Source organism: Symphalangus syndactylus, chromosome 15 (assembly GCF_028878055.3).
Source record: "Symphalangus syndactylus isolate Jambi chromosome 15, NHGRI_mSymSyn1-v2.1_pri, whole genome shotgun sequence".
In the NCBI taxonomy this organism is placed as follows: Eukaryota; Metazoa; Chordata; class Mammalia; order Primates; family Hylobatidae; genus Symphalangus; species Symphalangus syndactylus.
The window spans coordinates 103,372,983-103,385,833 of NC_072437.2; the positions used below are offsets into that span (position 1 = coordinate 103,372,983).

At 37.3% G+C, this 12,851-nt stretch overlaps 1 long non-coding RNA gene across 1 annotated transcript in view; it reads right to left on the reverse strand.

Moving 5' to 3' along the window:
* The window catches only part of LOC129463951 (uncharacterized), a 291,839-nt gene that overhangs the window by 148,579 nt on the left and 130,409 nt on the right, over positions 1-12,851 (reverse strand). Inside the window, exon 3 of the long non-coding RNA XR_010115965.1 lies at positions 177-242. This is a non-coding gene — a long non-coding RNA (uncharacterized lncRNA). The remainder of the gene's footprint in view (positions 1-176; positions 243-12,851) is intronic.

Here is a 12,851-nt window from a genome sequence, read left to right on the forward strand (position 1 = left end):
CCAATCTAGTTAGTTCTTGAATCCAGTTCATTCCTGGACCAAGTCCAGTAAATATTGATCAAATAAAGTCAAACAGCTCAAAACACAAATTTATGGAGCTCAAATCCAGGAGAGAACTCACCCATTACCTCAGTTTCTGTGAGCGATAAATGGGAACAGTGAGCCCTAATGAGTACCTTTTGGTGACTTGGTGCTCCTTGGAGTCACTGGAGTTCTACTTTGAATCCCACTCTGACATCAATCTGTTAAAAAAAAAAAAGAAAAAAAAACCTTTGTTTGTTTAAAGTCTGTTTTGTCACAAACTGGGATTGCAACCCCTGCTTTTTTCTGTTTTCTATTTGCTTGGTAAATTTTCCTCTATCACTTTATTTTGAGCCTATGTGTGTCTTTGCACATGAGATGATCTCTTAAAGACAGCATACCAATGGGTCTTGGCTCTTTATCCAGCTTGCCATTCTGTGTCTTTTAACTGGAGCATTTAGCACATTTTCATTTAAGGTTAGATTGTTATGTGTGGTTTCGATCCTGCCATCTTGATGCTAGCTGGTTATTTTGTAATTTCCTAAGTGATAGAAGCAACACAGGTGAAAGGATCATTTTTCATTATTCATAAGATGCCCGTTCAGCCACACCTGAGTTTATGTTAATGAGGTGATATTTGGAAATTCCCTAGATAATCCCAGGTTGCAGGGGCTTGGTTGCCATAGAAATCAACTATGTAACTAGATAACTGAAACCTTCAGTACCAATCAGGTCTTTGTGGAAAGGAGATGGGCTAACAGTGAGTTGATCATCAGTAGCCAATTATTTAATCAATCAAGTATGCCTACATAATAAAGCTTCCAAAATGCCCTAAAATAACAGGTTTTGTAAAGTTTCTGGGTCACTAAATGTATAGAAGATGATGCACCCAGAAAGGGCATGGAAGCTCTGTGTTCCTTTCTTCATACCTGATCTATGCTTCTTTTCCATATGGCTGTCCCCTAAGTTGTATTCTTTTATAATATATGGGTGATAGTAAGTAAAGCACTTTTCTGAGCTCTGTGAGCCACTCCAGCCAATGATTAAACCTGAAGAGGGGACTGTGAAAACCTCTGATTTATACCCGTTCATTCAGAAACACAAGTAACAAACTGAACTTGTGATTGACATCTGAAGTTGGGGGCAATCTTGTAGGGCTGAAGCATTAACCTGTGGGATCTGAGGCTATCTCAAAAGAGAGAGTGTCAGAACTCAGTTAAATTGTAGGGCATCTGGTGTCATAAAATTGGTCCATGTGAGGGAAAATACCTACATATCTGGTCACAGAAATATCCTGCATTGAATATGAATATAGAAAAAAACAGTGTTTTTTTCTATATAATCATAGTTATCAATCAAGAATTGTCTAAGTATTTTAATTATAAAATTATTAAACACATGAGATTAGCAGAGAACAAAAGCCACAATATTTTGTAAATAGATGCAGATAAATATTTGATGATAACAAACACTCATTACGGTTTAACAAATGAGTCTGAACAAATCAGGAGTATTAAAAAATATCCTTGCCTAATATTTATGAAATACCTACAAAAACATTAAGCATAGTAACTATCACAGTTTCAGTTTAAACTTGTTCTAAAAATCCTAGCTAATATATTAAGTGACATAAAAGGTAAGAAAAAATTCAAAAATGTGAGAGAAGCATAAACTGTCCTTATTTCAAAATAATATTACTCTTCCGAAAGAAAATCCAGCAGGCTTAAAATAAAAATCTTTAGAATTTATGACAAATTTTAGGATACACGTTTGCTAGACATGAGGTTGCTACACAATGAAATGTTTACACTGAAATCAATAGTGTTCCTTTATATCAACAACAATCAATGAGAAACAATAATTTATTAAAGATAACATTGATAGTAGTAACAAAACTTGTTAGAAATCTAGTAATAAATCTTAAGACCAAAGAGCTAATGTTACAGGAGAAAAAAAAAAGAGGGAGCTTATAAAGAGACCCTCTTTCAAAATATGTCAGAATATTAACCTGAATACTCATCAATGGTAGACAGGATAAAGAAAATGTGGTCCATATACACCATGGAAAACTATGCAGCCATTAAAGGAATGAGATCATGTTCTTTGCAGCAACATGGATGGAGCTGGAGGCCAACATCCTTAGCAAACTAATGCAGAAACAGAAAACCAAATACCACGTGTTCTCACTTACAAGTGGGAACTAAATAACGAGAACACATGGACATAAAGCAGGAACAAAACATGCTGGGGCCTTCTTGAAGAGGGTATAGGGTGGGAGGAAAGAGAGGATCAGAAAAAATACAAGTTGGCTCTATGCTTATTACCCGGATAGAATAATCTGTACGCTAGACCCCTAGGACACAAGTCAACCTACAAACAAACCTGCACATATACCCCCAAAGCTAAAAGTTAAAATAAATAAATAAATCTTATTTGATTCAGAAAAAATATGTCAAAATAGTGTATGTAACCGGTGTACAAATCAGCAGAAAGATATCTGCTTATTAACAAAGCATGGGGAGTTATCACTGATAGATAAATAGAAAACTGTGTTCATGTTATTAATAAAAAATCTGTTCCAAATGCATAATGTTATTAGGTTTAAAATCAAATTGTCAACAATTTTAAGGGAAAATCTGAGACAATTTTTATAACGTCATGTTAGACGATATTTTTTGATTTGAATTTAAAAAGTACAGATCACAAAGAAAACTGTCTATATCACTTTGGAAAGCAAAGACACCATCACACATGTTTAAAATGTTTGAAGCAAAAAAAAAAATAGTAATAAATAAAATGTTTGAAGCTGGAGGGAGGGGCCAAGATGGCCGATTAGAAGCAGCCACAGTTCACGGAATTCATAAAGAGGAATGAAAGGGCGAATGAATTCAGCACCTTCAACCGAAATACCCAGGTTCTCACATTGGGACTGACTAGGCAATTTACTCCACCCACAGAGAATGAAGCAAAGCAGGGTGGGGCAACAGCCCACCTGTGAGTGGTGTGGAGCCAAATGAACCTCCAGCCTTAGCCAAGGGGAGTGGTGAGTGATTGTGCCACTCCACCTGGGAAACCATGCTTCTCCCATGAATCTTTGCAACCCATGGATCAGGAGATTCCCTTGTGAGCCCATGCCACAAAGGCCTTGGGTTTGATACACAGAGCTGTGTGGAGTTTTGCAGAGTAACCACTCAGGCACACACAGAGACCCAGGAATTTTACATACGCTGGCTCCAGTATCTCCAGCAAGGCAGGAGATCCATTTGTACATATCCCAAGGAAAGGGCCGAATCCAGTGAGCCAAGCAGCATCATTCTCCAGGTCCCACATCCACAGCACCTTGCAAGTTAAGATCCACTGGCTTCGAATTCCAGCCAGCCAATGGCAACAGGCTGAAGTCTACCTGAGACAGAGAGAGCTCCTGGGGGGAGGGGTGGCCATCACCTCTGCTATTCAGTAGACTCAGCCTTTTCATCCTGCCAGCTTTGGAGAATCCAACAGTCCAGATGAGGAAGGGTCTTCCACAGGAAAGCACAGCTGCCTTGGCAGATTGTGGTCAGACTGCTTATTTAAGTGGGATCCTCATCCATTCCTCCTCACTAGGGAGGACCTCCCTGCCTGGGCTTCAGCAAATTTAACCAGGATTCTTTGGACCAGACGAGGAAGGGCTCCCCACAATGCAGTATACCTACTCTACCAAAAAGCAGCCAGACTACTTCTTTAAGAGGGTCCCTGATCCCATTCCTCCTGACTGGATGAGACCTCCCAAAAGGGGCCTCCAGCCACCTCCTACAAGCATGTTCAGGCTGGCAATGAGTCAGTACCACCCTGGTACACAGCTTCCAGAGAAAGGAGCTGGCTGCCATATTTGCTGTTTTGCAGCCTTCACTGGTGATACCTCCAGGTGCAGGAAAACCCGAGGCAACTAGGGTCTGGAGTAGACCCCAGGAAAACCACAGCAGCCCTATTGAAGAGTGTCCTGACTGTTAAAAGAAAAACAAACAAGCAGAAAACAACAAGAACAACAACATTAACAAATACCTGGCAAAAACCCCATTCAATGGTCAGCAACCTCAAAGATTGAAAGTAGATAATCCCACAAAGATGAAAAATAATCAATGCAAAAACACCGAAAACTCAAAAAGCCACAGTGCCTCTTATCCTTCGAATGACCACAACACCTCTCCAGCAAGGGCACAGAACTGAGGCTGAGATGGCTGAATTGACAGAAGTAGGCTTAAGAAGGAAAGTAATAACGAACTCCACTGAGCTAAAGGAGCATGTCATAACCCAATGCAAAGAAGGTAAGAATCATGGTAAAACAATACAGGAGCTGATAGGCAGAATAGCCAGTTTAGAGAAGAACATAACTAACCTAATGGAGCTGAAAAACAACACAAGAACCTCACAATGCAATCACAAGTATCAATAGCAGAATAGACCAAGCAAAGCAAAGAATATCAGAGCTTGAAGATGATCTGTCTGAAATAAGACAAGCAGACAAGAATAGGGAAAAAAAAGAATGAAAAGGAATAAACAAAACCTCCAAGAATTATGAGATTCTATAAAGAGACTGAACCTACAACTCATTTGGGTACCTGAGTGAGATGGGGAGAATGAAACCAAGTTGGAAAACATACTTCAGGATATCATCCAGGAGAACTTCCCCAAACTAGCAAGACAGGCCAACATTCAAATTCAGGAATTGCAGAGAACCCCAGAAAGACACTCCATAAGAAGATCAACCCCAAGACACATAATTATTCATCAGATTCTCCAAAGTCAAAATAGAAAAAATGTTAAGGGCAGCCAGAGACAACGGCCAGGTCACCTACAAAGGCAAGCCCATCAGACGAACTGCAGACTTCTCAGCAGAAATTTGACGAGCCAGAAGAGATTAGAGGACAATATTCAACATTCTGAAATAAAAGAATTTCCAAACCAGAATTTTATATCTGGCCAAATTAAGCTTCATAAGTGAAGAAGAAATAAGATCCTTTTCAGACAAGCAAATGCTAAGGGAATTCATCACCACCTGCACCACCTGCCTTGCAAGAGTTCCTGAAGGAAGCACTAAGCATGAAAGTAAAAACTGATACAGCCACTACAAAAACACACTGAAGTACACATACCAGTGACACTATGAAGCAATCACATAAACAAGTCTACAAAATAACCAACTAGCATCAAGATAACAGAATCAAATTCACACTTAACAATACTAACCTTTAAGAAACCCATCTCATGTGCAAAGACACATATAGGCTCAAAATTAAAGGGATGGAGGAAAATTCACCAAGCAAATGGAAAACAGAAAAAAGCAGGAGTTGCAATACTGGTTTATAACAAAACAGACTTTAACCCAACACAGGTCAAAAAAACACAAAGGGCATTACTTAATGGTAAAAGGTTCAATTCAACAAGAAGAGCTAACTATCTTAAATATATATGCACCCAATACAGGGGCACCCAGATTCATAAAGCAAGCTCTTAGAGACCTACAAAGAGACTTAGACTCCAGCATAATATTAGTGGGTGACTTTAACATCCCACTGACAATCTTAGATCATCGAAACAGAAAACTAACAAAGATATTTAGGATTTGAACTCAGCTCTGGATCAAGTGGAGCTGATAGATATCTACGTAACTCTATATTCAAAACAGCAGAATATACATTCTTCTCATTGCCATATGATACTTACTCTAATATTGATCACATAATTAGGAGTAAAATACCCATCAGCAAATGCAAAAGTGCTGAAATCATAACAAATAGTCTCTCGGATTATAGCATCATCAAATTGAAACCCAAGATTGAGAAATTCAGTCAAAACCATACAACTACATGGAAATGGAACAACCTGCCCCTGAATGACTCTTGGGTAAATAATGAAATTATTTGAAACTAATAGGAAGAAAGAGACAATATACCAGAATCTCTGGGACACAGCTAAAGCAGTGTTAAGAGGGAAATTTATGGCACTAAATGCCCACACCAAATAGCTAGAAAGATCTCGAGTTAACACCCTAACATCACAACTAAAAAAAACTAGAGAACTAAGAGGAAACAAACCCCAGAGCTAGCAGCAGACAAGAAATAACCAAGATTAGAATGAAACTGAATGAGATAGAAATAAGAAAAACCCTTCAAAAAATCAACTAATTCAGGAGCAGGTTTTTTGAACACGTTAATAAAATAGAGTGCTAGCTAGATTAATAAAGAAGAAAAGAGAGAAGATTCAAATAAACACAATTAGATATGATAAGGGGGATATCACCATTGACCTCACGGAAATACAAACAACCATCAGAGACTACTATAAACACCTCTATGCTCATAAAATAGAAAATCTAGAAGAAATGGATAAATTCTTGGACATATACAGGCTCTCAAGACTGAACCAGGAAGAAATAGAATCCCCGAATAGACCAATAATGAGTTCTGAAATTGAGGCAGTAATAAATAGCCTACCACACACAAAAAAGCCCAGGACCAGACATATTCACAACTGAATTCTACCAGAGGTACAAAGAAAAGCTGGTATAAATCCTGCTGAAATTGTTCCAAAAAACTGAAAAAGACAGACTCTAACTCATTCTATGGGGACAGCATCATCCTGATTCCAAAAACTGGCAGAGACACAACAACAATAACAAAATTTCAGGCCAATATCCTTGAAAAACATTGATGCAAAAATCCTCAACAAAATACTGGCAAACTGAATCCAGCAGCACATCAAAAAGCTTATCCACCATGATCAAGTAGGCTTCATTTCTGGGATACAAGGCTGGTTCAACATACAAAAATCAATAAATGTGATTCATCACATAAACAAAATTAAACTCAAAAACCACATGATTTATAGATGCAGAAAAGGCCTTCAATAAAATTCAAGATCTCTTTATGTTAAAAACTCTTAAAAAACTAGGTATTAGTGGAACAAACTTCAAAATAATAAGAGCCATTTATGACAAAACCACAGCCAGTATCATACTGAATTTGCAAAAGCTAGACGTATTCCCCTTGAAAACTGGCACAAGACAAGGATGCCTTCTCTCACCACTCTTATTTAACATAGTATTGGAAGTTCTGGTCAGGGCAATCAGGCAAGAGAAAGAAATAAAAGGTATTCAAATATGAATAGAGGAAGTCAAACTGTTTGCAGTTGACATGATCCTATATCTAGAAAATCCCATCGTCTCAGCCCAAAAACTTCTTAAGCTGATAAGCAACTTCAACAAAGGCTCAGGATACAAAATCAGTGTGCAAAAATCACAAGCATTCCTATACACCAACAATAGCCAAATCATGAATGAACTCCCATTCACAATTGCTACAAAGAGAATAAAATACCTAGGAATACAGCTAACAAGGGAAGTGAAGGACCTCTTCAAGAAGAACTATAAACTACTGTTCAAGAAAATAAGAGAGGACACAAACAGATGAAAAAACATCCATGCTCACAGATAGGAGGAATCAATGTCGTGAAAATGTTCATACTGCCCAAAGCAACTTATAGATTCAATGCTATTCCCATTAAACTACCATTTACATTCTTCACAGAATTAGAAAAAAACTGCTTTAAAATTTATACAGAACCAAAAAGAGCCAAGACAATCCTAAGGAAAAAGAATAAAGCTGGAAGCATCATGCTACCTGACTTCAAACTATATTATGAGGCTACAGTAACAGAAACAGCATGATACTGGTACAAAAAGAGACATATAGACCAAAGGGACAGAATAGAGGACCCAGAAATAAGACCACACATCTACAACCATCTAATCTTTGATGAATATGACAAAAACAAGTAATGGGGAATGGATTCTCTATTTGATAAATAGTGCTGGGAGAACTGGCTAGCTATAAGCAGAAAATTGAAACTCAACTCCTTCCTTACACAACATACAAAAATCAACTCAAAATTGATTAAAGACTTTAATGTAAACCCCAAAACTATAAAAACCCTAGAGGAAAATATAGGCAATACCATTCAAGACATAGGGATGGGCAAAGGTTTCATGATGAAAATGCCAAAAGCAATTGCAACAAAAGCAAAAATTGTCAAATGGGATCTAACTAAACTAAAGAGCTTCTGCACAGAAAAAGAAACTATCAACAGAGTGAACAGACAACCTACAGAATGGGAGAAATTTTTTGCAGTCTGACAAAGGTCTAATATTCAGAGTCTATAAGAAACTAGAAACTTAAAGAAAAAACAAACAACCCTATTAAAATTGAGCAAAGGACATGAACAGACACTTCTCAAAAGAAGATATACAAGTGGCCAAGAAGCATATGGAGAAAAGCTCAACGTCACTGATCATTAGAGAAATGCAAATAGAAATCACAAGGAGATACCATCTCATGCCAGTCAGAATGGCTATGATTAAAAAGTCAAAAAACAACAGATGCTGGCAAGGCTGCAGAGAAAAAGGAACAATTTTACACTGTTGGTTGGAGTTTAAATTAGTTCAACCATTGTGGAAGACAGTGTGGGGATTCCTCAAAGTCCTGGAGGCAGAAATATCATTTGAGTCCGCAATCCTATTACTTGGTATATACCCAATGGAATATAAATCATTCTTTTCTAAAGGTACATTCATGTATCTGTTCATTGCAGCACTATTCACAATAGCAAAGACATGGAATCAAGCTAAATGTCCATCAGTGACAGACTGGATAAAGAAAATGTGTTACATATACCACAGAATACTATGCAGCCATAAAAAGGAATGAGATCATGTTCTTTGCAGGGACATGGATGGAGTTGGAAGCCATTATCCTCAGCAAAGTAACACAGGAACAGAACACCAAACACCACGTTCTCACTTATAGGTGGTAGCTGAATTATAAGGACACATGGTGGGGAACAACACACACTGGGGCCTGTTGGTGGTGGAGGGTGCAAGGAAGGAGAGCATGAGGAAGAATAGCTAATGGATTCTGGGCTTAATACCTAAGTGATGGTATGATTTATTCAGCAAACCACCATGGCACACATTTACCTATGTAACAAACCTGCACATCCTGTATATGTACCCCTGAACTTAAAATAAAAGTTGAAGAAAAAAAGTTTTAAAAAAAGTAATCTGATAATCAAATCTAAAAAACATGAAATAAAATAAAACAAAATAGAATATACCTGTAAGCATTAAAAAAGGCTAGAGGGTGATACAGAAATGGTGTAAATAAAATTTATTTTTCATTCCCTAATTAATTATATATTTAAATGTAGATTTCTCACCAGTTTCCATAATAAAAGATTAATAAAGCAAAAGTCTTTGTATTGTTAATCCATAAAACTGCTCTTTGTTTATTCTTAATTCTAAATGAAAAATCATACAGAAATAAGAAGAAATAAGGCAAAAAATTACAGTTACTTTACAAATATCAAAAAATGTTAAAGCTAAAAATAATGTCAAAGGATTTCTTAACCTTGCTCACAAAATAATAAGTTGTTTGGAATATATTTACTAATTTTGTCATAATTTTTTCTTTAAAAGTTCACACTGAGGCTGGGCGTGGTGACTCACGCCTATAATCCCAGCACTTTGGGAGGCTGAGAAGGACGGATCACCTGAGGTCAGGAGTTCGAGACCATCCTGACCAACATGGAGAACCCCGTCTGTACTAAAAATACAAAAATTTAGCTGGATGTGGTGGCGCATGCCTGTAATCCCAGCTGTTCAGGAGTTTGAGGTAGGAGAATCGCTTGAACCTGGGAGGCAGAGGTTGCAGTGAGTTGAGATCACTCCATTGCACTCCAGCCTGGGCAACAAGAGCAAAACTCCATTTCAAAAAAAAAAAAAAGTTCACACTGAGCATCAAGAAATTAAATATTACTGATAATTTTGTATATCTCAAAAAATTCTCACTAGCAGTGTAACTTTTGGTATTATTTTAGAGTAGAAAGTACATGCAAACATGTTTAAAAGTGTTTAAGTTCCATTTTTATTCTTAAAATAATAGGTAATATAAACTTGTTTAAGACAAATTTTATTCTATACTGCTATATTTTTAACAAACTGATTCATTTCTTAAAATATAATAGGAAAATGAGGAAGTTCTTAATAAGTTAGGAAATGAAGCTTCCTTCCAAAACTGAGTACATGTGACAAAGAAAAATTAAAAATGTGCCCCTAGCTTTTGCTCTGAAAATGAAAAGAGTAATTGAAAGAAAATACTGCTTACAAACTAATTACATACTTTTCTAAGACACCATTTTTTAAAAAGTATAAGACCCATCTGGCTTGACATTTGCAAAATTCCTATAATTAAAAGAGAAGGAAATAAACAGTGGAAGTTATTTGAGGTTTTTGTACACTTTACTAACTTTTCTATGCTTTGAGTATTACTGAGGAGTCTATAGAAATTATACTTTGCTGAAACTTAAGGTGCAAAATTTTGTGGGCAAAATGATGAGTCTGATTTTTTAGCCTAACATAACTTTGGCTGCTTCCATTGCTCATTATAAACCTGACTGTATAATTTTATCTTTTAGTTCAATGAGTCAAACATGGCTAAAATCGGACAATTGTATGTCTTGGACCATTAAACTGCTAATGGAACTATTTTAGCTAACTTATTTAATTTGAATCATTATTATTTCATTTGAAATATGTTTTAATTGATAAAATATGTGTTTCATGTACTACTCTAGGTGCTAATATATAGCACTGATGGAGACAGTGAGATTCTTGCTTTCATGAAGTATATTTGATACTTCTTTTAAATTTGTGGCACCAAGCACAGAAGGAGAAACTCAAATTCCAGGATCAAGCCAAAACAGAGATTTGAGCACCTTCCTTCTGTCTCAGAAGGGATATATAATTGTCTTCCTGATTTTTTATTGAGTTTAAGCCACTTGGTATGATCTGAAATAGTTTTAAAAAGGTGAGTTCACAGCCGGGCGCGGTGGCTCACACCTGCAGTCCCAGCTCCTCAGGAAGGTGAAGCAGCAGAATCGCTTGAACCCGGGAGGCGGAGGCTGCTGTAAGCCAACATCATGCCACTGCACTCCAGCCTGGGCGACAGAGATTCCGTCTCAAAAAACAAACAAACAAAAGCAACAACAACAACAACAACAAAAGCATGGTGAGTTCACATCTTCCTTGTCATTCGAAGTAAAAGAATGACAAACAGGTGAAAGATTTTTGTCTGCTTCTGGCAAAGCATAGAAATCCATGTGTGGGCTGGGTGCAGTGGCTCACACCTGTAATCCCAGCACTTTGGGAGGCCAAGGCAGGCGGATCATGAGGTCAAGAGATCAAGACCATCCTGGCCAACATGGTGAAACCCCATCTCTACTAAAAATACAAAAATTAGCTAGGCATGGTGGCATGTGCCTGTAGTCCCAGCTACTCTGGAGACTGAGGCAGGAGAATCGCTTGAACCCAGGAGGCAGAGGTTGCAGTGAGCCAAGATGGCGCCACTTCACTCTAGCCTGGCAACAGAGCGAGACTCCATCTCAACCAAAAGAAAAAAAAAAAAAAAGAAAGAAAAGAAAAGAAAAGAAATACATGCGTGTAGTTTATGAATCACATATAGCATTATTTTAAGTTTTAGGTAAAAGATGCTTATGCAGTTTGTATATAGGCTAGACAATATTTTAGATATATTGAAAATACTGGCCTATTTCTTTTAAAAACACAAAAAGGAGATATGGCTATTATATGAATTTTACATACAAAAATACCCAGGCACAGAGATGTTAAGTGCTTTGGCTGAGGACAAACTGCTAGCATGCACCAGAGCCAGGATTTGAATCTACACAGTTGGACTCCAGAGTCCATGTTCTTGTCTACTACAGATGCTACTTGTTTAAATGCTACATATTCAAGGAGTTGTTCCTTGGGACCTCATGTGAACTTCGTGCGGAAATATCAAAGACATTTTTTTTTTTTTAGTTACTGGGAAAGAGCCAATTTCTATAATACCTCAAAATTTGCCAAACTGGTAGACAGACCATATTGAGCAAAACTAATTCTGCAACTGTACTTTGTAACTAAAAAAACTCCAGTTGATTCTTTCTTCTGTAAGCCATGGCAGTATGTGTTTAATAGTTTACTGAGTCTTAACAGGCCTTGAAAGGCTGTCAAAAACCAATTATGTACATTCAGAAAGGCAGAGTAAGAAACGCTGCAAATAAGTCCTTACATAAAATCAACAAGAACACTGGTGATGGTCAAAAATAACTTTTTGAAACTCTTGAAATTAACCAATGGCTTGCAACAACCTCAGGGATATTTATTCAAGAAAAGCTGCTGAACCAAGGTAAGAACAGCAGAGTTTATGATATTCAGATTTGACCTATTCTCATTCCCAACTCCCTAATTCTATAGTTGCCTTGAAAACTGGTGGCTGCTAATTAAAAAAAAAAAAAGATTGCAAACAATAATCTGAAAAACAGTAGTTTATAGGCACCGGAAGGAGTAGATGAGTTTGGACCTCCTAAAGAAGGCCTATTCCCTATTTTTATTATTTGATCAGTCTCACAGCTCCTTAGGAAAGCTTCATTTGCAAGTGGTATGTTATTATTTGACCTGATTTGGAGCTTGCTCTGTGGGGAAACCCTATTCTCAGGGAATTTGATGAAAGTTTCAAAGGCAGTTGTTCAACATCACAACTTCCTAAAGCTGAAAATATGAGTTGGTACAAACAAGAGCATGGCCAAGACATAAAAGGAAGATCTGTGGAAAAAGATGTCCATGAGAGGCTTTGAAAAGTTCTGACATATTTCTAGTGTTCCAGAAGACAGCACACACTTGCAGGGATGTGCCCATACCAAAAAGGGAAGGCCTGAATCTATTATTGCTGGCTAAAATG